Below are 25,316 nucleotides of genomic sequence, written 5' to 3'. Positions count from 1 at the left end.
ACTTGATCTTTGGACTTGAGGGTAATGGTGCAGCTAACTGGCTAACTAACGTAACACCAATCAATGAATATGCTCATACATAGCAGCTAGCCAGTTCATGCCGGTGGCTGGTGAAGACTAATTTTAGCGAGAAACCCCGACTGTGTTTTACATTCTAACATGCGATGTTAGTATGCTTAAACGATATCCGTTTTCTCAAAGAGGGCAATGTTTGCTAACCTGGTAATTCAAACCTACTGCTAATGTAAATATTCACCTTGCCCAAACACCGGTCATTCTTGTGACGGTGCGTCAGAATAAAATTCCCGAATGGAAACTGGAGCTAGAGTTTAGAGTTCTGGTTGTGAAACACGGAACAAAGAAATCTGAGACTGAAAATCCGGGTGAGTGAGTTTTGTTAAATTTGCAGGATATATAAATAATAGTACAAACAAGTCATTTTCATACAGCAATGCTTGACTACTTTAAAACACAGATGTATCTGTGCTATATTATGATGTTAGGCTATACTTTCCAGGAAAAGATGTGGAGGAGGAGATGCTACTCCACTTGAACACAAAAGTGTCAATAACCTCTTGCTAGATTGTTGTACATTTAATTGAGTTATGTTTATGCAATATGGTAATTCTATTATTTTAATGTTTTTCCTGGATCAAGAGTGGTGAGGAATCAAGTGGTAGTAGACTTCACTGACCTCTTAATATAACCTCTATGACTGTGAGTAACCCATTCATTAATGTAAACTGTGACAAATCTCAATGTGTGGAGTTTGCAAACTTGAATCTCTTTCCACCTCCTCTTGCCTCAACCTGGTGGCATCTGTTGTTGAGAATCTCACTAAGACTTCTTTTGTGAACACGTGTCAATTCAAACTGAGACATGGGGCACGAGGGAGATGGAAGAGAGAAAGTGGGATATGCACCACACAGAGTTGTTTTGGCATTAGATCACTCTATGCCACTTCTCCAGCGTGCCAACTAGCTTGGCATCATCTCACAGAGCCGGGCACATTCAGCCACCAGCTGGCAGTCGCGGGCCTCAGATAAGAATTGTTCAGACATGGCACTCATTCAAAAAGTTTTCACTTCCCTGAACCCCTACATTGCAAACGAGGATGGCATGTTCCTATGAAACTGGAGGCTTTGTCTCAGAAAAACTCCCCTCCAGTTTCAGAAGTAGTATCGTCAAAGGGAGAGCCATTCCATTCGCAGAGGAAACGCCAGTCGAGAAGATGCCACCAGCAGCTATATCATCTTCATAGAGCATCCCTTTATCACAATATTGGCTCAGTAATTATTCATACAGATGACACCGCTATACTGATACAACCTAAACTGTCGAATGTGGATACATATTTTTGTTTTCTACGTTTGTACTTTGGTCACAAATACCATGTTTGTTTGGATTAAAACGGCTTATTTGCGTCTGTCGAGGTCAGCCATGTTGCTGACACATAGCATAAGGCAGATCTGGAATTCCAGCCACTCAGCACTAGATATGGAGCTGCTCTGGAGAGACATACTGGGATGGATACAATGGGGGGCATGGCGACCTAGCGAACAGACTCTTGGCACTCAGCTCTCCTCTCAGGATGCCAGCCAGCGCCTGCCGTTTTGACGGAGCTCCGGAGCGGGCGAGCAACTTGGCCGGCAGCGGGCGACAACTCCCCTTTCGGTTGGCACAGGACAGGAATATAAGACTACAGACAGGAGAGAGAGCGTGAGAGCGAGAGAGGACCCCCCCTCATATCTGAGGGAAGGAGAGGAGCGAGCTGGGAGAAGAAACCTTCGGGAGTGCCAGAACATGTGTCAGGTTGGCACCATGTGAGAATGATCTTGGCAAGCGCCTCTACTCTCCCCCTCTTGCCCCACTTGGAACACATGGTACGTCGGCAATGGCATCTGGCCGCGTTTGACTCTCAGCAGCTGCGCTTTGTCTTCGCCAGTTGGGACGCTTGGCACTGCCACTTCATCAACTACCTGTGGATCCTCCCGGCCGTGGAGGGGGTGATGAATTATTCCGTGCTGCAGCTGCAAACTTGACTTACATCCAAGAGATGTAGTCATATGCTTACAGTGCTATCTCACACCACCTAACATACTAACCACCACGGCCGGGACCACTGCGTTTGGGCTGTACCCAAGCATACTGGGATATGTTTCCTTGGGCGATGGTTTATTCTAGGCGAAAGACGGAGAAACTGCTTCTTTTCTTGTTGGGAGAAGTTGTTGATGCTTTCAAAAGCCAGCTGAGGATTTTGCTGTACAAAGCGAACAAATGGCATTCAATCTTTTGCTAAGGAATGATTACGAATGAATGGATGACCTTTCCACTCTCTTTTGAGTCTTCAAAATGATCGATGCAGAGGCACCGAGGTCATTTGTTAGAAAAGCTCTTAGAAATATTTTCAACTCCAAAAGGAAATAAATAACAGGACAAGAGACACTCTCTTTGGTTAACACAGTGTTTATCTTCCCAGCAGAGCTGTCTGGAGAGGAATTGTATCACGTTCTTTGCTATGACTGGATAGCTGTGCTCCATACACTCTTTGGAACTTGACTGGGACCTCACTGATGCCTAATGCTCCCCATCTGTGCAAAAACATGTTTGGTTTATGCTGAACCGTTAATTAAAATGTCTACTATGAAAGGCCCACATGCTAGCTTTCTGGGGCAATTCCCTGAGCTTTACTACTGTACCCTTTTCCAAAACGTCAGCACTTCCATCTCCTACAGTGATTACAGAGTACTCACACCAGTTGTAAGGAAATACAGTGTCTCTTCTCAGGATAACTCTGTCGTGTTCTTTCAAAGTAACATGAAAAGAAACCTCTCGAGTCTCGAATGTAGTGCAAAACAACTTTTTTTTTCAGGATTTTGCATTAACCACATATTTGAGATCTGACATCAGGTAGAGGATTTTGACAAAAGCACATCTTCTATTATATTTAAGAGATCCAGACATCCACATGATTTTGGAGCCTGGGGTTTGCTCCTAGCAATATAGGTGACCTTATTTGGATTTCAAGTGCTTGTTTCATTCTGGATTTTTTACAGTGAATAATACTTTGTAGCCAAACAGATAATTTCTGTCAAGATTCAAAGCCAGTTATTTTTCGTGTTCTGCTGATAGTGACCCACCGGGAGTTTGGCTCCATCTGTGTCACTCTGACCCAGTTTAGCCCTCGGCCACGTCCAACTGTTCCGCATCCCTGACATATGTGCTGTGGCAGGGGGATAAGCGATCATCACCACTCGGGACTCTGAAACACACACTGCAGATATGACACTGGACCCATCTCCTGTCTGCCCATCTTCCCACAGCATATGTCATCAATGCTGGCCCCCAAGAATCACACTCACTCTGGAGGTGGATTTGGAGGAAAAAAAAACTCCTCCCGAGGGGTACTCCTTTGTGTGGCAACAGCTAAAATTAGGTTATGGCGTGCGTGTAGTGGTGGTGGTGTATATGTGTCTTTGTTTGTACAGTATGTGTTTATGTGTGTGTGTTTTGCCAATCTACTATTGGCTATAATGTGTGCATTGTCATTGGCCCAGCTGCTCAGTGTCTGACCTCTGACTCCCCCCTGTCTCCCCACCCTCCAGTACTGAGCTGGCCAAAAAAACTGGCCAAAAAACAACCATGGCACTAGAGCCTTTAAAAATACCCTTTGTTGGCAGACAGGCATGCAGACAGTATCATTGCACAGGGCTGAGGCCCACTGGGACCTTGGTGTGTGAGGCACATATGGAGCACCAGGCTGGTGATGAGCTGCTTATGTGAGCTGCTGATGGCCTTGGAGAGCTGCTCCGTCTGCATGGGGGATTAATGGCTCTCTAGCCTACTACCTATTTACTGTATACGAGCTTGGACTCAATCAAAGTACTTGCCGTAAGCTCTGGACCATTGCTGCGGATCATTGCTGCTACCGAGTGGCTATAGTGGCTAACGCCCCTGCCTGAAGCTAGCACCAGTTAGCCGCGAGCCAGGCGCGTAGCTACATAGCTGATGCCTGTTCATTAACATAATTTTTTTTGTTTATCTGTCGGCCCTAGCCCCGAACTCAGGCCCTGTGTGTAGTTAACCGACACTCTCTGCCCATTCATCGCCATTTTACCTGTTGTTGTTGTCTTCGCTGATTAGCAGCTGTTGTCTTACCCGTTGTTGTCTTAGCTAGCTCTCCCAATCAACACCTGTGATTGCTTTATGCCTCGCTTTATGTCTCCCTCAAATGTCAATATGCCTTGTATACAACATTTTCCGTCAAGATAGAACTGCCAAAGGGGGAGGAGTTGCAATCTACTGCAGAGATAGCTTGCAAAGTTCTGTCATACTTTCCAGGTCTATGCCCAAACAGTTAGAGCTTCTAATTTTTAAAATGAATCTCTCCAGAAATAAGTCTCTCACTGTTGTCGCCTGTTATTGACCCCCATCAGCTTCTAGCTGTGCCCTGGACACCATATATGAATTGATTGCCCCTCAGAGTTCGTTCTGTTAGGTGACCTAAACTGGGATATGCTTTACACCCTGGCAGTCCTACAATCTAAGCGAGATGACCTTAATCTCACACAAATCATCAAGGAATCCACCAGGTACAACCCTAAATCCGTAAACATGGGCACCCTCATAGATATTATCCTGACCAACTTGCCCTCCAAATACACCTCTGCTGTTTTCAACCAGGATCACTGCCTCATTGCCTGCATCCGCTATGGGTCCGTGATCAAACGACCACCCCTCATCACTGTCAAACGCTCCCTGAAATCACTTCTGTGAGCAGGCCTTTCTAATCGACCTGGCCAGGGTATCCTGGAAGGATATTGACCTCATCCCGTCAGTAGAAGATGCCTGGTCGTTCTTTAAAAGTAATTTCCTCACCATATAAAATAAGCATACCCCTTTCAAAAAATTACAACTAAGAACAGATACAGCCCTTGGTTCACTCCAGACCTGACTGCCCTTGACCAACACAAAAACATCCTGTGGCGGACTGCAATAGCATCGAATAGTCCTCACAATATGCAACTGTTCAGGGAAGTCCGGAACCAATACACACAGTCAGTCAGGAAAGCAAAGGCTAGCTTTTTCAAACAGAAATTTGCATCCTGTAGTTCTAACTCCAAAAAGTTCTGTGACACTGTAAAGTCCATGGAGAACAAGAGCACCTCCTCCCACTGCCCACTGCACTGAGGCTAGGTAACATGGTCACCACTGATAAATCCATGATAATCTAAAATTTCAATAAGCATTTCTGTACGACTGGCCATGCAATCCTCCTGGCTATCCCAAACCCGGGTCAACAGCTTTCTGCTCTTTTGCACACCAGTATCTCTATTTGCACATCATCATTTGCTCATTTATCACTCCAGTGTTAATCTGCTATATTGTAATTACTTCGCTACTATGGCCTATTTATTGCTACCTCCTCACGCCATTTGCACACACTGTATATAGACTTTCTTTTTTTCTATTGTGTTATTGACTGTACGCTTGTTTATTCCATGCGTAACTCTGTGTTGTTGTTTGTGTCGCACTGCTTTGCTTTATCTTGGCCAGGTTGCAGTTGTAAATGAGAACTTGTTCTCAACTGCCTTGCCTGGTTAAATAAAGGTGAAATAAAATGAACAAAGAGACCCAGGCCAGGGCTAAAATGATAGCTTTGTGGGAGCTGCTTCCTCCGGGTCACACAGTGACCGTATAGTGACTGTACAGTTAGGCACCAGGTAGAAACAGTAAGAAATCTGATGAATAGGAAAAGTGTGATAACTAGTGAAGGTGCCTCCAGCAGGTATCCTCAACCAATCAGACACAGAGGGGCTTGCACCACTGGCTTTATTATAAACTTCATAGAGCAATGGATCGGCTGATGGTTCCCCACTAATGACTTATAGATTCCCTTCTTTCCCTTTCAACATCCTTCCAAGGAAATGGAAACAATGGAGCAGGACCGACAATCGGGACTTTTACCAATTGTACTCCCAGACTAACTCTAACTTTCAGAGATATATGTCATTTAGCATCTGCTTTTAGAGATGAGGACTCACCGCAAGCCACCAAACAAAATGTCTTGCTCTGTTTGGGGTTTGCACTTGGAAACGTTAAAGTATTTAATTCATCTGAACGTGCTGTTATATTACATCCAGATGTCAACTTTGATTCTTTAATCGAATCCATATACGTCCTCTTTCACAATATGTTCCCGATTGAAGTAAAATTGCCAAATTCCTTCCTAAATTCAAATGGAGGGATTGTGTTTATTATGTCTAAGGCATTGCATGTGTTTGCAATACCTGATGTTTATGGTTTATGTGGACATGAGAGAAATAAATCACTTGAAACATACATCCTCCTCTTTTAACACGGAGCACTGTTTTTATTTCCCCTATCCTGTTTCTTTGCACAAAGCTTGACATCCGTCTGTCTTCCTCTTCACTCTTCTCTCATTACATTACCCACCTCCTCCCCTCTCTCTCTCCCCCTCTATCTGAGACTGGCACTCTGCTTGGGTGGTGTGTTCACAGAGAGACAGTGCCATATGTTGTCTAGCCTCCCAGGGAGAACGTAACAGTACCAGCTCTGCTGCAGTGCTGTGGCTGAGCCTGTGGCTGCTGTGGCTGGGGCTGTGGCTGGGGCTGTGGCTGGGGCTGGGGCTGTGGCTGTGGCTGTGGCTGTGGCTGTGGCTGGGGCTGTGGCTGGGGCTGGGGCTGGGGCTGTGGCGGGGGCTGTGGCTGTGGCTGGGGCTGCTGTGGCTGGGGCTGTGGCTGGGGCTGTGCCTGGGGCTGTGGCTGGGGCTGTGGCTGAGGCTGTGGCTGAGCCTGTGGCTGAGCCTGTGGCTGGGGCTGTGGCTGCTGTGGCTGGGGCTGTGGCTGGGGCTGTGGCTGCTGTGGCTGGGGCTGTGGCGGGGGCTGTGGCTGAGCCTGTGGCTGCTGTGGCTGGGGCTGTGGCTGTGGCTGGGGCTGTGGCTGGGGCTGAGCCTGGGTTGGGGCTGGGGCTGTGGCTGGGGCTGTGGCGGGGGCTGTGGCGGGGGCTGTGGCTGGGGCTGTGGCTGGGGCTGTGGCTGGGGCTGAGCCTGGGTTGGGGCTGGGGCTGGGGCTGAGCCTAGGTTGGGGCTGGGGCTGGGGCTGAGCCTGGGTTGGGGCTGGGGCTGGGGCTGTGGCTGAGCCTGTGGCTGCTGGGGCTGTGGCTGGGGCTGAGCCTGGGTTGGGGCTGGGGCTGTGGCTGTGGCTGGGGCTGTGGCTGAGCCTGTGGCTGCTGTGGCTGGGGCTGTGGCTGCTGGGGCTGTGGCTGTGGCTGGGGCTGAGCCTGGGTTGGGGCTGGGGCTGGGGCTGTGGCTGGGGCTGTGGCTGGGGCTGTGGCTGCTGTGGCTGGGGCTGTGGCTGGGGCTGTGGCTGCTGTGGCTGGGGCTGTGGCTGGGGCTGTGGCTGGGGCTGTGGCTGGGGCTGCTGTGGCTGGGGCTGTGGCTGGGGCTGTGGCTGCTGTGGCTGGGGCTGTGGCTGCTGTGGCTGGGGCTGTGGCTGGGGCTGTGGCTGCTGTGGCTGGGGCTGTGGCTGGGGCTGTGGCGGGGGCTGTGGCTGAGCCTGTGGCTGCTGTGGCTGGGGCTGTGGCTGGGGCTGTGGCTGGGGCTGTGGCTGTGGCTGTGGCTGAGCCTGTGGCTGCTGTGGCTGGGGCTGTGGCTGGGGCTGTGGCTGGGGCTGAGCCTGGGCTGGGGCTGGGGCTGGGGCTGAGCCTGGGTTGGGGCTGTGGCTGTGGCTGTGGCTGGGGCTGGGGCTGTGGCTGGGGCTGTGGCGGGGGCTGGGGCTGAGCCTGGGTTGGGGCTGGGGCTGGAGCTGAGCCTGTGCTGGGGCTGTGGCTGAGCCTGGGTTGGGGTTGGGGCTGGGGCTGTGGCTGTGGCTGGGGCTGGGGCTGTGGCTGTGCATGGAAGAGTCTATCATCACAGAGTTTATAAGCTCTCTTGAGGCTCATACATGCTTAACAAGTAATAAAGCATTATAACTGTACACTGTAAAATGTTAACTCAAGGATCTTTATGTAAGGGGAATAGTATAGTCAATATCCAGGATTCCTTGGTAATAATCTGACATCAGTCAGACATATTTAACTTGTCCCTCCATCCAGAAACTTCACACACCGTATCTACAGAGCCTCTCTCTAATCCCACAGTGGATCTTCATCATTGTCCTCTAGTTCTGTGTCCTCACCTTCTCTCTGTGGCTGAGGGCAGACTCCTCTGTGTAGCTGTGCACTGTGACTCCACCCTCGGCTGTTATTGTCTTCATTCTGTGAGCTGCCAGCTCCTGACAGACCTATCCCATATTTCAACAAGGGAGCCTCAGAAAGCCCTCCATACTAGTGAACACTTCACGTCTGTCGTTAACAACCAGAGAGCTGTTGGGATTGATTCTTGAAAATGGTCGACCTTGTAGCGAGTGGACCTGCCAATGCCTCCCCACAGCTGCAAATATGAAGTCTTCAAAAATTCATCAGAGGGAGAGATGTGAAATGTGAAAAGCTTTTGTTCCGAAGCGCCGTATCTCAAGTCTTAAAGAGGCTCTGAACTTTTTTGTTTTGTTCCTCTGTGTACTTTGAGTGGTGGTGGGGGAGGAGGAGGGTGTGTAGGTAAAGGATGTGAGCTTGTGTGTTGAGGGGGATGCGTGTTCAGAATTCATCTTGTCTGTGTATTCATTACCACTTTGCATTTCAAGCAGAGGGGTTCAGTGCTCCACTAAATCGCAGGAAGGATTGTTAGGCACGCGTGTTATTAATTTTTCCAGGTCCCATGGCGTCTGTATGAATCTTAATGCTGCTGACTGGGCTAGTGCGCTATCGACTTTCTTTAAAATATGAAGAAGCTTGCTGGAAGCGCCCAGGGTCATTAGCTGAAGAGTGGGCGCAAATCCCTCTCTGAGGCAGTCTGGCTTCACCGTGTTAAATGTGCTCTTAAAATATTCATAATCATACTCGTGCGCACACACAATGCACTGGGGAGAAAGGGGGCGGTGAAAATCAATATTAAAATGTATTCCTGTTTTCTCGTCTGCTTAATTAGCGGTGGTTCTTAAGCCATGAAGTTTGTGAAGAGATTAAGAGTATCTATTTCAGTGACAAGATCATATGTATTCCATCAGAGGTGACCCTGTTGAATTAGATCGCAGTAGTTCTGTTGATCAAAATGGATGATAATATAAATGGTATCAATTATATAGTTTTTAGCTTTTTTTGAAGTCTCTTCAGATAATAGGTAATAACAAACTGTGTTCCACAGAATGATGTGTACACAGACACATTAGTATGGTTTCTAATGCACTCGTTTGTTTTTGTCTGTTATGTATAATTTTTTTATGTACTGTGAAACTGAATGAAATAATCACAGCTTGGGTGTTAATAGAAAGTGGGGCACACATTGCTGACGTAACTGTCTGGGACAAGCAGAAAGGTATGTCATTCTGAGGAGGTGGAGACTGTTGTGTGGTCAGGTGAATGATCATTTTAATGCTGATATGTCGAATGCACCAAACTGTGCTGTAAATAATAACAATAATGCTTTTATCGTATGATGGTCCTCTCCACATTGAACTTTTAGAAAAAATGGTTTCATAGGGGTTCTTTGGCTGTCCCTATAAGAGAACCCTTTTGGGTTCCAGGTAGAACCCTCCCTGTGGAAAGGTTTCTACCTCGACCCAAAAAGGGTTCTAGATGGAACCAAAAAGTGTTCTACCTGGAGCCATAAATGTTTCTTCAAAGGGTTCTCCTATGGGGACAGCTGAAGAACCATTTTAGGTTCTAGAAAAAAAGGTGCCATCTAAGAGTAGGTACAATAAATCCTTTGGTGAAAGCTGATCTTATTACATATTAATTAACCTTATGATGTGACAACAGTTGGATGGATATGGATATCTCTTAATACTGTCTACCACTGGTTCAGTTATTTATTTATAGTGTCTAAAAACACTGTGATGGCAAACAACAAGAAAACCCTTCGCTTTTCATGTGACATGCTTGTGTGTCAGCCACATATTGTTACATCACGCACATACACATACACACACACACACACAGAAATATGCTCCCTTGAATTAACATGACATTCTTAGGCATGTCTTCCCCTCTATTTGCCGTCTGTCTGTTATTGTTAAAGGGCCAATTTTCCCGAAGTATCCCTTTATCTACTCCTCAGTTAGATGAACTCCTGCATCCAGTATGAAGGAAGTTTGAGATTAGAGAGTCAGAGAGTTTAGTGAGCCAATGCTAATGAGTGTTTGTGCAATGACTGGAAGTCTATAGTATCATGCCAACAGTTACCGTAGACTTCCTGGGGCGGCAGGGTAGCCTAGTGGTTAGAGCGTTGGACTAGTCACCGGAAGGTTGCAAGTTCAAACCCCCGAGCTGACAAGGTACAAATCTGTCGTTCTGCCCCTGAACAGGCAGTTAGCCCACTGTTCCTAGGCCGTCATTGAAAATAAGAATTTGTTCTTAACTGACTTGCCTGGTTAAATAAAGGTTAAAAAAACAAACAAAAAAACAATTGTGCTAATGCTAGTTAGCAACTTTCTTCGAAAGGCACGCAGAGACATAAAAATGGTTTCCACGACCATGAGTTCATCTGACTCTGGGGAAGTAGAATCCTGAAATATCCCTTTTTAAGACGTTTGTGGTGGTGAGGCATTTGAAAGGGCCTAATGAATTGGCCATTAATGGGTCTTTGATGGGTTGGGTTAATGAGGTCACATGTTTCATCTCACCACCTTACAGGCAACAAGGTTCCGTGGTAATGGCCTGGTCACGGCACCTTGACATGTGGAAGCAACTGAGGGATCAGGGGTCACAAATGCAGTCCTACTGGTGAGGAAGGGTTCCAGCAGTGACTGACAGGAGAGGAGGGCTCATAGGATCCCATATAGAGGCACATAATGACATTGCAATTCAGCAGTGTAGCATGTATTATGTACTATTGTGTGTGAGTGCACATGACTCTTTCTGTGAATTTGTAATCAATGTGTGTGTGTGTGTGTGTGTGTGTGTGTTATTGTACATATGCATGTGTGTTTGTCCCTTGGTGGATTTGTGTTTTAGGAAGGGACTACCACATGGTTCCTCTTTAAGAAGATTGGATCCTGCCCACTGCCTGGCTTTCATTATGCAATCACCGCTCTGTACTTCCTGCATCCAACCCACAGACTGACTAACTAGCCGTTGGGGACTTCCACTTCCAGCCACAGGACACCCGTTGGACCCAGAGATGGACCGGCCACAGCCTGAACAACAATGCTCTTTTCTGGGATACAAACCTGGGGTGTAAGGCATGATGCTCCAGTCGTGCCCTCTCTCATTAAAGATCCTCATTGAGGATATAGAATGTCAAACGCAACAGAAGAGAGGGTGTCATTTCCCATCTTTCTATCTAACTGTTCGTTTTAAGTATTCATGAGATGAGTCCTTTTTTTCCCTAGGAACTAGGCATGTGCGACGTGTGCTATTTATATGGTAATAATTTGAGAGGGGTGAAGTTAGGGGTCCATCAATGGGTTGAACATGTGTGAGACAGGTGCTGCGATGGAGATCTGGCCAAAACAATCACGTTGCTACAGAAAGGACTGCCTAATTGAGCTCTGTTTGTGTGGCATGGCGCTGAACAATGGCTCATGGCTGGCAGATGCAACAGGGGGCCAGTAATATCGACAAAGCCCACAGAACAATACCAGCAGGAGGACAATGGAGGGTTACTGCAGAGAGCAGAGATGACAGGAGGAGAGGAGACGATACAGGAATTAAATGAGAAATGGCATTTCTAGTTTTTCACGACTGCCTTATCGCCAGTGATGGCCTGAAAATGGAAATGGACTAACAAAATTAAAAGCGAGACTTTTGTCTGGATACCTCCCTGCAGCAATTTCCGAGATACTGGTATTCTGAGTTAATGTACCTGTCTGGCTCAAGGGGGAAAAGTCATTCCCTAGTTCTATACTGTACTCACAGACTATGGGGAAAACATGTTCTGTTTCATTTGACGAGAAAAGAATGTCCGCAACTCTTGTATTCTCCCATGGTGATTGTAACAGATGCCCAAAAAAGACAACGTATTGACCTGAGTTGGATCTTCGTCACGTCATACGCCACTGTGAAACACGGCGACTTAAATAACCTCGAGAGGCATGTTCATCCGGTCAGTTGAATATATATATAGTACATGAACGTACCAATACATATCACACAGTAGACATATGGAAAAACGTAAATACATGTTGGTTTGTTTATCCATGTCAAGTATTATAGATTACTTTGCAATAGATTAAAAACAGATGAGACCAATGTGTCAATAATTTTCTATACAATACTGTATTATATAGGGAAAATGGAAACCCTGTGAGCGGTTTTGACTAGAATGGATAACAGCTTATGTCAGATTTGACTTTTCATAGCAGGTTAGGAGAACTTACAAAGCAGGTTAGGAAAATAAACATAGCAGGTTAGGACAATTGAGTTAAGTGTAGGGTTAGCTAAAACGCCCCAAAAATCCACTTTAGACGTCAAATTGACAAGCTATATCTTGTATAGGCATAAACTCTGTGAGCAGAACACATTTTATAGAAAAGGTTCTATATTTAGTTCCTCGTTTATACCTCTTGGAAACAGTGTTGAGGGAATGCATCCTAAAGGACTCTTGTCTCAGGAGGACATTGTCACCTCGCTAGAAGTTATTTAAGTAGGTGTGTTTCGCAGTAGTGTATGACGTGACGAAGATCCAGCTGGGATGGAAACGTGGTGTTTTTGTGCGTCTGATTAAATCACCATGCCAGAGTTGCGACCATTTCTTTTTTCCTTTGATACGTTTCCTCTGTCCTGCACCTGTTAAGTGCATATTTTTTCCATTTTCTTCTGCTGTTTCATTTGACCCCGTCTACAGTATAGGACAATGTGACCCTAGCTGTCTGAAGTGTTATCCCCATGGTGGAGTGGTGGACATGAACACTTTGTTAGAACTCTACTCCCTGAGGCCAGCACTTACATCCCCCTCAAATTGTTTTATCTCGCTATGTATTGATCTCAGTGTATTTTTTTATGTTAGTCGTTATGGCGAGTTGCGGTCAGGCAGGCTTGTGAAGGACTACTTACTTACTCCAGGGCACTGCCTTAACAACTTTATCAATCCATTACTTTAGATGTGTACTGAAACGGTGGTCACTTGCCCCCTAATGATTATATATGGCTATAGATTGAACAATTTAATTTGCAAGGCAGTTATGGGATCATGTAAACCCCAGATAGAGATGAATGTCTCTTCATGTCATTATGTGTTACTTCCATACATTAACATGAAAATGGGACATTAGGCTTTGAGTCAATTCAAGACCATCCAAAACAGCCAGGGTGCGGAAGTTGGTGAGTGGGTGTGTACGTGCCTGCCTGGCTGTATGTGCATACTTGTGAGTGTGTGTGTGTGTGTGTGTGTGTGTTCATTCTCACACACAACTGGCTCAGAGCCTGGGATAGAGGGAGCATGTTTGGTTTGGCCTCCTGTCTTCTGTTCCGGGGGACTGTGAAATCTGAAATGAAACGCATCGCCATGGTGAAGCAATTCAGCCTTATAAGTCATCCTCTCTGGTAATTGTTTGTTTATTGGAGCTTGTTCAAAAGCAATATTGTTGAGGGAGCCAGTGTGTGAGTGTGCTGGAGGGAGGTCACGCTGTTTCAGTTAGAAAGGGGGGGGATAGAAAGCAGGGATAGAGAGGACGTGAGACTGAACTAGACAGGCAGACGGTCGGGGATGGAAGCAGGGGGAGATGGGGAGTGCTGGGAGATGGGGGTGGGCAGCTGGTAGTCTAGCGGTTAAGAGCAATGTACCAGCAAACGAAAGGTCACTGGTTCGAATCCCTGAGCCAACTAGGTGAAAAATGTGTCTGTGTGCTTGAGCAAGGCACCTAACCCTAAATTCTCTGCTAAATTACGAAAATGTCAAATGTAAATATATGGCCTGGCGGGGCTGAGAGGTCAGGAGTCAGCTGTGTGTGGTCAGACCAGACAGATGTGAGAGGAGCTGACCAGCAGCCTCAAAGATGGTGCCTAGACAGGGCAGGTACATGCTAACTGGCAGATAAGGTCATGACCCCACTGACCCTCTTTTATGCCTGGTCTGTCATTTCATTCTTACCAGTGCACACTGGGAGACATACAAAGACCCAAACCATGTAGAGACTTAACACCATGGTTAATGAGTTGAAAGGGGTTGCGATCTGGGTTGATCAGTATAGATTACTGCTGCCTTCTCATGAGCACCACAGAAAGATCAAATGCAAATGTTAGAAGTTGTAATATACTAATATATGGTATATGGCAATATCTCCACAATTGTATTTATTGATGGTTTATTTGAATATGGACAGGAATCAACACATTGCCACACTAACAAAACATCATCAGATACGTTGTCGCGCCACAGTGTGAATGCTTACGCTCATTTTCAACAGCCAATGCTTGTGCAGTATGTGGCTTTATAGTGCAGAATGTACTACTAGTGTGCCGTATTCGGACCCGTACCAGTAGAGTGACATGGTGAGAGGGGAGCTGGAGGGGGGAGTCGTAGGAACCATGAGGTGGACCATCGCTGCTGAGGTATTCATCTGGTTAATGTAATCCCAGTCAGACTGCCCAGGCCCTGCCCAGCCAGGGGTATGGTCTATTTAAAAGCACCCCTGTCTCCCTCTGCCCTGACAGAACATGCTCCATATGCCATCTGTCAATCCCCTCCTCCTCCTCCTCCTCCTCCTCACCTCCCCCCTTTCCCCACGCAGTCTGTGAAGCCCAGTAATGAGAGGATTAACCGTGTGTGTGCTGGAGGAGGAAGCAGCACAGCCCTGGTAACTGTAAAGCAGGTCAGCGGTACTGTCGTCTTGTGAATAACAGATGGAGAGAGGGAGAGAGAAAGACTGGGGCAGAGAGAGCGATATGGATTTGATCCTCTGTATCGGGGCTCCATTGTTGCCTGGCGAGGGCAGCGTGTGTGTGTGTGTGTGTGTGTGTGTGTGTGTGTGTGTGTGTGTGTGTGTGTGTGTGTGTGTGTGTGTGTGTGTTGACAGGGCTGACTGACAGCTGCAGGGTTGGAGAGCAGGTGTGACGGCAGAGCAGATCAGGGGAGACAACGGGGCCCAATTTAGCCCTACACTTTTGGTGCTAACGAGGACGTGCCCACTGCTACCCGCCCTGCCCGCCACTATCATCTGTTTATGTGTGTCCAAACCTCTGGCTCCTGTCTGGGTTGCTACATGAGGACACACCCAGAGAACTGTCACTCACAGCAAGGAGAGGATGTCAATGACACCATGAATACATCAACTGAAAAATTGTGCTTAGAGGCCTGATGATTAAACTGTAATCTGATTTTATATAGTGATCTGGCGTAGTACTGTACACATCTGAGAGATGGACACTGTCTGGATGTCCAGAATTTGGACAGGGGTATTTTCCCATTGCGTATTAACATTTAGAAACTATGATTTCACCCGTACAGTATGTGAGAATGAAGCATTGCTCTGACAACTAGCATATTGGTAAAACATGGACAATTCTCACAGATTATTTTGGTTGTGCAAAGCATAATTTCCACATCCTTTTGTTTTCACTTCCACATCCAACCATAACAGAATCGGTATTTCATGATTACAGAGGAGTCACAGAGAAAGATGTGTGAGACCAGGGAGCTATTTTCTTCCAAAACAGATTCAAGGCAGCAGAGTGAGCAGATGTAGGGAAAACAATCTGTCCAAGTATTTCAAGTTTTCAATCAATGTTGAAAGTAATTGGCAATAAGTTGCCAAATTTGCTGTAATAGGAATAGAAAACCACTTCCCTCCATGATTGTGGCTTTATCAATGAAGCGTGTCTCCTGAATATCTCACTTGAATAAGCAATTAAACAAGCCAACAGTGAACTAAAGACCAGAATGCATATTGATGTGATAGATCAGCCAAAATAAATCAATGCCCTCTAATTATCTTGCAGTGTTAAAACCAATGCCATCCATATTCATTCAGTGTCATTCATAATACCCAAGGCCACGCATGTTAATGAGTTATTGTATCACGCAGCCGCTGCCTTTTGAGCATTAAACCATATTGTCCTTGGGTCTGTGTTGGAAGACGCTGTTGAAACCAGAGGAGACAGACAGACAGACCGACTGACATAATGCCTAGCCCTGGGGCTGTGATCCCATAGAGTACAAACAGGACTCAGTGAGCAGGAGAGGTGTTACACTGTAAACGCCCACGTGTTTGTCACTGTGTGAACGTAGAGTTAGGCCATGTGTTTTACCATACGGCATCCATTGTGTTTATTTACGTGTTGTGGTTGGCAGTTGTTTGTGTGTTTTGCTTGAATTTATGAAATGTGTGTGTTTCTGGGTGGTTGTGTTTGGATGATGTGTGTGTATATACAGTTGAAGTCGGAAGTTTACATACACCTCATCCAAATACATTTAAACTCAGTTTTTCAAAATTCCTGAAATTTAATCCTAGTAAAAATTCCATGTCTTAGGTCAGTTAGGATCACCACTTTAAGAATGTGAAATGTCAGAATAATACTAGAGAGAATTATTTCTTTCAGCTTTTATTTCTTTCATCACATTCCCAGTGGGTTAGAAGTTTACATACACTCAATTAGTATTTGGTAGCATTGCCTTTAAATTGTTTAACTTGGGTCAAACGTTTTGGGTAGCCTTCCACAAGCTTCCCACAATAAGTTGGGTGAATTTTGAAACATTCCTCCTGATAGAGCTGGTGTAACTGAAACAGGTTTGTAGGCCTCCTTGCTCGCACACACTTTTTCAGTTCTGCCCACAAATTTTCTATAGGATTGAGGTCAGGGCTTGGTGATGGCCACTCCAATATCTTGACTTTGTTGTCCTTAAGCCATTTTTCCACAACTTTGGAAGTATGCTTGGGGTCGTTGTCCATTTGGAAGACCCATTTGCTACCAAGCTTTAACTTCCAGACTGATGTCTTGAGATGTTGCTTCAATATATCCACATAATTTTCCTGCCTCATGACGCCATCTATTTTGTGAAGTGCACCAGTCCCTCCTGCAGCAAAGCACCCCCACAACATAATGCTGCCACCCCCGTGCTTCACGGTTGGGATGGTGTTCTTCGGCTTGCAAGCCTCCCCCTTTTTCCTCCAAACATAACGATGGTCATTATGGCCAAACTGTTTGAGGTTGTGGACAGGTGTCTTTTATACTGATAACAAGTTCAAACAGGTGCCATTAATACAGGTAACGAGTGGAGGACACAGATGAGCCTCTTAAAGAAGAAGTTACAGGTTAGAGAGCCAGAAATCTTGCTTGTTTGTAGGTGACCAAATACTTATTTTCCACCATGATTTGCAAAGTCCACAAGTCCATGCTAGGTAAAGCTCCGCCTTATCTCAGTTCCCTGGTCACGATGGCAACACCCATCCGTAGCACGCGCTCCAGCAGGTGTATCTCACTGATCATCCCTAAAGCCAACACCTCATTTGGCCGCCTTTCGTTCCAGTACTCTGCTGCCTGTGACTGGAACGAATCCCTGAAGTTGGAGACTTTTATCTCCCTCACCAACTTCAAACATCTGCTATCTGAGCAGCTAACCCATCGCTGCAGCTGCACATAGTCTATTGGTAAATAGCCCACCCATTTTCACCTACCTCATCCCCATACTGTTTTTATTTATTTACTTTCCTGCTCTTTTGCACACCAATATCTCTACCTGTACATGACCATCTGATCATTTATCACTCCAGTGTTAATCTGCAAAATTGTAATTATTCGCCTACCTCCTCATGCCTTTTGCACACAATGTATATAGACTCCCCTTTTTTTCTACTGTGTTATTGACTTGTTAATTGTTTACTCCATGTGTAACTCTGTGTTGTCTGTTCACACTGCTATGCTTTATCTTGGCCAGGTCGCAGTTGCAAATGAGAACTTGTTCTCAACTAGCCTACCTGGTTAAATAAAGGTGAAATAAAAAAATAAATAAAAAATTCATTAAAAATCCTACAATATTTTTTTCTGGATTTTGTCTGTCATAGTTGAAGTGTACCTATGATGAAAATTACAGGCCTTTCATCTTTTTAAGTGGGAGAACTTGCACAATTGGTGGCTGACTAAATACTTTTTTGCCCCACTGTATGTTCATCTCCAGGAGACAGAACACGTCTCCTTCCTGAGCGGTATAACGGCTGCTTGGTCCCATGGTGTTTATACTTGCGTGCTATTGTTTGTACAGGTGAATGTGGCACCTTCAGGCGTTTTAAAATTGGTCCCAAGGATGAACCAGACTTGTGCAGGTCTACAATTTTGTTCTATTGTCTTCTTGGCTGTTTATTTTGATTTTCCCATGATGTCAAGCATGGAGGCACTGAGTTTCAAGGTAGGCTTTGAAATACATCCACAGGTACACCTCTAAATGACTCAAATTATGTCAGTTAGCCTATCAGAAACTTCTAAAGCCATGACATAATTTTCTGGAATTTTCCAAGCTGTTTAAATGCACAGTCAACTTAGTGCATCTAAACTTCTGACCCACTGGAATTGTGATACAGTGAATTATCTGCACAAAGTAGATGTCCTAACCGACTTGTCAAAAACTATAGTTTGTTAACAAGACATTTGTGGAGTGGTTGAAAAACGAGTTTTAATGACTCCAACCCAAGTGTATGTAAACTTCCCACTTCAACTGTATGTACGTTTTCCAGAGAGATCGCAGGGAGTGTGGGTTGTCGGGAATAGACAGTCTGTCAGAGAGATCGCAGGGAGTGTGGGTTGTCGGGAATAGACAGTCTGTCAGAGAGATCGCAGGGAGTGTGGGTTGTCGGGAATAGACAGTCTGTCAGAGAGATCGCAGGGAGTGTGGGTTGCCGAGAATAGACCGTCTGTCAGAGAGATCGCAGGGAGTGTGGGTTGTCGGGAATAGACAGTCTGTCAGAGAGATCGCAGGGAGTGTGGGTTGTCGGGAATAGACAGTCTGTCAGAGAGGGTAGTGTAGTGCAGTGAGTGGGCAGCAGATGTCAGACATCTCAGCCCTCCCCTGCCCAGGGAGCACCTGTTGGGCCGGGGGCCATCTGGAGGTTGAGACCTATTACTCTGTCTGTGTGTGTGTGTGTGTGTGTGTGCGTGCGCACATGCGTGTGTGAAAAGGGGGTTGGAGGCGTTTTGTCCCGCAAGGCCACACCCCAGTGATACACTCTACACTGACCTACATGACACGGCACTTCTCCAGACCTCCACATCCCTCTCTCTCTTTTGCGTCATTTTCCATCAACCCCCAAAACATCTCTCTCTCGCTCTTTGTCTTTCCATCTAAAACCTCCATCATCCATTACATCTGGTCCTATCAGAACGCTTCGGAGGCGCTGCTGTACAGACATTAACAATTCTCACACTGCCTAATAGAAAAGATAAGACATATAGATCAGAACTAGCGTCAGTGACACCCCAGGTAGAGTGCAGCTGCAGCTCTGCCACACCTTGGATGGGGATACAGAGGTGTGCATCACTGGTAGGGTTGAAATTCTACCGGTAATTTTTGGTAATTAACAGAAAACATATGGCAATCTAGTTTAACTTTGGCAATTTTTTACTTAAAGAACAATTTTTTAAAATTGTTAATATATAGTATTCATTTATTATATCTGTGTCCATGTTGTCCATGAGTTTCTAGTCAATAGACCATACGGTTCAAGAGAAAATAGTTGAATTAATGAAAAAAAAACAATAGCATTATTTTCAATTAACTCGAACTCTTCCAACTATTGACTTTTTTTTACAACTGCCACAAGTTTGACGCCAAAACATTGACAACAAATACTTATTGACATAGTAATATAAATAACTTTGTAAAAAAATATATATATACAGTGCCTTGCGAAAGTATTCGGCCCCCTTGAACTTTGCGACCTTTTGCCACATTTCAGACATCAAACATAAAGATAAAAATGTATTTTTTGTGAAGAACCAACAACAAGTGGGACACAATCATGAAGTGGAACGACATTTATTGGATATTTCAAACTTTTTTAACAAATCAAAAACTGAAAAATTGGGCGTGCAAAATTATTCAGCCCCCTTAAGCTAATACTTTGTAGCGCCACCTTTTGCTGCGATTACAGCTGTAAGTCGCTTGGGGTATGTCTCTATCAGTTTTGCACATCGAGAGACTGACATTTTTTCCCATTCCTCCTTGCAAAACAGCTGGAGCTCAGTGAGGTTGGATGGAGATGTAACGGCTTTCTTGGTGAGAAGGAGAGTCGGACCAAAATGCGGCGTGGCTATTGAGAGTCATGTTTTAATAAAACAACTAAAACACAAACACTACAAAACAAGAAACGTGCAAAAACCAAAACAGTCCTATCTGGTGCCACAAACACAAAGACAGGAACAATCACCCACAAACACACAGTGAAACCCAGGCTACCTAAATATGGTTCCCAATCAGAGACAATGACTAACACCTGCCTCTGATTAAGAACCATATCAGGCCAGACATAGAAATAGACAAACAAGACATCCAACATAGAATGCCCACTCAGATCACACCCTGACCAACCAAAACATAGAAACATACAAATAAACTATGGTCAGGGTGTGACAGGAGAGCATTGTTGAACAGCTGTTTTCAGTTCTTTCCACAGATTCTCGATTGGATTCAGGTCTGGACTTTGACTTGGCCATTCTAACACCTGGATATGTTTATTTTTGAACCATTCCATTGTAGATTTTGCTTTATGTTTTGGATCATTGTCTTGTTGGAAGACAAATCTCCATCCCAGTCTCTGGTCTTTTGCAGACTCCATCATGTTTTCTTCCAGAATGGTCCTGTATTTGGCTCCATCCATCTTCCCATCAATTTTAACCATCTTCCCTGTCCCTGCTGAAGAAAAGCAGGCCCAAACCATGATGCTGCCACCACCATTTTTGACAGTGGGGATGGTGTGTTCATTGTGATGAGCTGTGTTGCTTTTACGCCAAACATAACGTTTTGCATTGTTGCCAAAAAGTTCAATTTTGGTTTCATCTGACCAGAGCACCTTCTTCCACATGTTTGGTGTGTCTCCCAGGTGGCTTGTGGCAAACTTTAAATGACTCTTTTTATGGATATCTTTAAGAAATGGCTTTCTTCTTGCCACTCTTGCATAAAGGCCAGATTTGTGCAATATACGACTGATTGTTGTCCTATGGACAGAGTCTCCCACCTCAGCTGTAGATCTCTGCAGTTCATCCAGAGTGATCATGGGCCTCTTGGCTGCATCTCTGATCAGTCTTCTCCTTGTATGAGCTGAAAGTTTAGAGGGACGGCCAGGTCTTGGTAGATTTGCAGTGGTCTGATACTCCTTCCATTTCAATATTATCGCTTGCATAGTGCTCCTTGGGATGTTTAAAGCTTGGGAAATCTTTTTGTATCCAAATCCAGCTTTAAACTTCTTCACAACAGTATCTCGGACCTGCCTGGTGTGTTCCTTGTTCTTCATGATGCTCTCTGCGCTTTTAACGGACCTCTGAGACTATCACAGTGCAGGTGCATTTATACGGAGACTTGATTACACACAGGTGGATTGTATTTATCATCATTAGTCATTTAGGTCAACATTGGATCATTCAGAGATCCTCACTGAACTTCTGGAGAGAGTTTGCTGCACTGAAAGTAAAGGGGCTGAATAATTTTGCACGCCCAATTTATCAGTTTTTGATTTGTTAAAAAAGTTTGAAATATCCAATAAATGTCGTTCCACTTCATGATTGTGTCCCACTTGTTGTTGATTCTTCACAAAAAAAATACAGTTTTATATCTTTGTTTGAAGCCTGAAATGTGGCAAAAGGTCGCAATGTTCAAGGGGGCCGAATACTTTCGCAAGGCACTGTATGTATATGTATATATAAGGATAGTTCATGCTGAAACCCTCATTTAACACCAATGGTATTCACTAAGTTGATATTTAGGATCATGTTTTACAGCTTTGTCATTCTATTTTTTTTTTTTTTTGAAAATCATGTTATTAAATGACTTCATATATTTTACATGTGATACGGCCACACAGAGGGCCCGAGATCATTACAGACACCTGTGATCATCTGAAGTAACCAAAAGGGCCACATTGTGATAGATTCAATCAAATCCTTTAAAGATTCTGGTGGTTCACTGGTAAACTTTGAAAGTTTCCAGTAATATACCCTCCCTTTCCAACCCTAATCACTGGTTATTGTATCTCTGCTCTGGTCTATAGCAATTCTGCTTCATCTCCTCTCCGGCTCCAGCAGATGTGGATCCCCATGGTGACAGGAGAAGAACACCAGAGACACTGCAGATGGATGAGTTACACATCACAAAGAGTAGGAGACAGAATGACAGAGTATGTGTTAGTGTTGCTGTGTGTGTGTGTGTGGTGTGTGCATGTGAATGTGCGTTTGTAAAAGCAGGTGTGAGAGCTCACATACAGCGTGTGCATGACTCTATGTAGACAAATGTATATATCTGAGCCTGTAGTTTCCTAATAGATGGGTGTCAGGAGGAGAGACAGACAGACAAAGAAGAGAGAAAGCTCTCAATTCAATATTTCTTAATTTTGCCATGTCTCCTGATCAAAAATATACGGTTCATATAAGGAAATCTGTCAATTGAAATAAATAAATAAGGCCCTAAACTATGGATTTCACATGACTGGGCATGGGCGCAGCCATGGGTGGGCCTGGGAGGGCATAGGCCCACCCACTTGGGAGACAGGCCCACTCACTGGAGGGCCAGGCCCATCCAATCAGAATGGGTTTTTCCCCACAAAAGGGCTTTATTACAGACAGAATACTCCAGTTTCATCAGCTGTCTGGGTGGCTGGTCTCAGACGATCCCACAGGTGAAGAAGCCGAATGTGAGGGACTGGGCTGTCGTGGTTACACTTGGTCTGGGGTTGTGAGGCCGGTTGGACGTACTGGCGAATTCTCTAAAATGATATTGATAGAGAAATGAACATTAAAATGAACATTCAATTATTTGGCAACAGCTCTGGTGGACATTCCTGCAGTCAGCATGCCAATTGCCCACTCCCTCAAAACATGAGACATCTGTGGCTTTGTGTTGTGTGGCAAAACTGCACATTTTAGAGTGGCCTTTTATTGTCCCCAGCACAAGGAGCGCCTGTGTAATGATCATGCAATTTAATTATCTTCTTAAAATGCCACACCTGTCAGGTGGATGGATTATCTTGGCAATGTAAATTACTTATGTAAACACATTTGTGCTCAAACTTTGAGAGAAATAAGCTTTTTGTGCATATGGAACATTTCTGGGAACAAATTCAAGCAACACTTTACTTGTTGCGTTTATATTTTGTGTTCAGTAATAGTACGGTAGGTCTCAACACCTAATAGCAATACTAGTGTCTATGTGAGAGGAAAATGGAAAACGTTACCGAGTATTGGTCGTCATGGAAACCAAATTGTCGTAACGCCGTATGGCTGCTGGGAGAGGTGAATTATGAGATGTTGGGGAGATGTTGAGGGTGAGCCCATGGAAGGTCATGGACTTGCAGTAGTTTGTACAGCCCTGAAGGTGGCGTAGTATTGTATGATAGGTACTATACATTACCAAGCAGATTATTCTGTCATATTTAGTCACTACACATAAGCCAACAAATACTCTTTTTGATACTTTACTCTTTCTATTCACCCATTTCCCTTTTCATTTGTACACAGCATGTGAGGATATTGTAATGGTTGTAAACCATATGGGTTGAAAACGCAACAATACCATAGATTATCATCATCACTTTTGAGCCAGCGTGAGTGGCACAGAAATTAGACAGGCATGCCGTTATGTGGGTTTTATCTGAGCACACAGTCAAATGGAGAGTGAAGGGGCATCATTCTCACTGGGGCTTAATGTGTTTGGACTCACAGGGCTAAGAGTAATGACAGCTTCGCCAGACAACAGAATCCTCCCGCCGTGCCACGCCTGCTAAAACAGCCCCGTCACATCGTATCCTAGCAGCACCCGGGGCAAATAGAAACTACTCTGTCAGAGGAGGAATTCATACCCACAAAGCACTGCTGCCAGACCCCTCTCTTCCAGTCTCCCTCATCGCGCACAATCATCTTTAGGTGTCACCATGTCCACACACCCACTCAGGACCAGAGAGGCAGACGGGGGCTTTGGGGGAGGTAGGGGTGTGCAGAAGCCTGTCTATTTTGAGGTCATGTTTGATAAGCCCTTCCTATGAAGTGACGAGATGAAATGACAGTTTGCCAAAAGCGGGTCACGGGGCAAGGTGTAGGCAGCCTAGCATGGTCGTCTATGGACATAATTAGGCATTCATTATCCTATCAGTTAATTACTGGACTACTGGTTGTTTTCTCTCAGGAAAGATCTCTTCTGGACACCAGCTCAACATAGGGAACAGATTTCTGATTCATACGTATAATGTCCCTTTTTCTCTCCGGTTCCCTTATTATAATAGTTGTGATGGTAAAACAATGGCTTTTGTCTTATTCTAGCTGCAGGCGCCATCTGGGAGCGAGATGTGCATTACAGGAGCTATCCATATGGTCGGGGCATCATGACTTTGCTCATCTCATCTCCCGTCAACATCTCTTCTGCTCAAGTCCTCTCTCAGATGATCCACATACACATTCTTAACAGAAAGACAAAGACATGCTCGTGTTTCTGTATTTTTGCAGAGATTATACAAATTTACACATAACAGCCGGTATTTGATTAAAATGTTAAACTCATGTCTTCAACACTCTTAAAATGTACATTTCCTCATGAATCGGGTGCTATAGATTAAGACTCTTCATACAATCTGATTATAGTACATTTATTATAATACAGAATATGATTTGCCACCTCCATATCATCCCCACCCCCAGTCGTTGTTTAGTGTCGGGAGCTGGGGGCTTTTTTAAACCCATCTGCTGTCTCGCACCTTCTAATATGCCCCCCCCGGAACCCGATGGCATCGTACTCCTCATCCTGTCCCCATCCTACCCACCCATCACCCAGCGCATAATATATTCCCCCTGTAACCAAATACTACAGCTCACATTGTATTAAGCCACATTGCATATGCTTATAACACACACAGTGATGTTTACAGACCTGTCATCTGGAATGTACTGTAGGCTAGATGTAATATCTATGTATATTTAGAAATAAACCGTGTCAATATTAAATCTCTGTGTGTTTACTAATCATGACAAATTCTTATTCTACTCAAAATCAACACTTATTCGTTGCAATGACTTTTTTTTATTGTTGTCTGTTTTGTTGATCAGCTTTCTTTATGTTTACAAATGGAAAACAT

The 25,316-nt window shown here is 44.9% G+C and overlaps 1 long non-coding RNA gene across 1 annotated transcript; it reads left to right on the top strand.

The window, feature by feature from the left end:
* Nucleotides 1-152: 152 nt before the first annotated feature.
* On the top strand, nucleotides 153-24,948 carry LOC135547867 (uncharacterized). The gene is made up of 4 exons (XR_010456744.1): nucleotides 153-383; nucleotides 658-717; nucleotides 22,248-22,373; nucleotides 24,508-24,948. It is a non-coding gene; the product is annotated as an uncharacterized LOC135547867 (long non-coding RNA).
* The last annotated feature ends 368 nt before the right edge of the window (nucleotides 24,949-25,316 follow it).

This window comes from Oncorhynchus masou, chromosome 1 (assembly GCF_036934945.1).
Source record: "Oncorhynchus masou masou isolate Uvic2021 chromosome 1, UVic_Omas_1.1, whole genome shotgun sequence".
Lineage (NCBI taxonomy): Eukaryota > Metazoa > Chordata > Actinopteri > Salmoniformes > Salmonidae > Oncorhynchus > Oncorhynchus masou.
The sequence above is the reverse complement of the archived record's forward strand: the minus strand, read 5'-3'. Positions and strand labels throughout refer to the sequence as shown.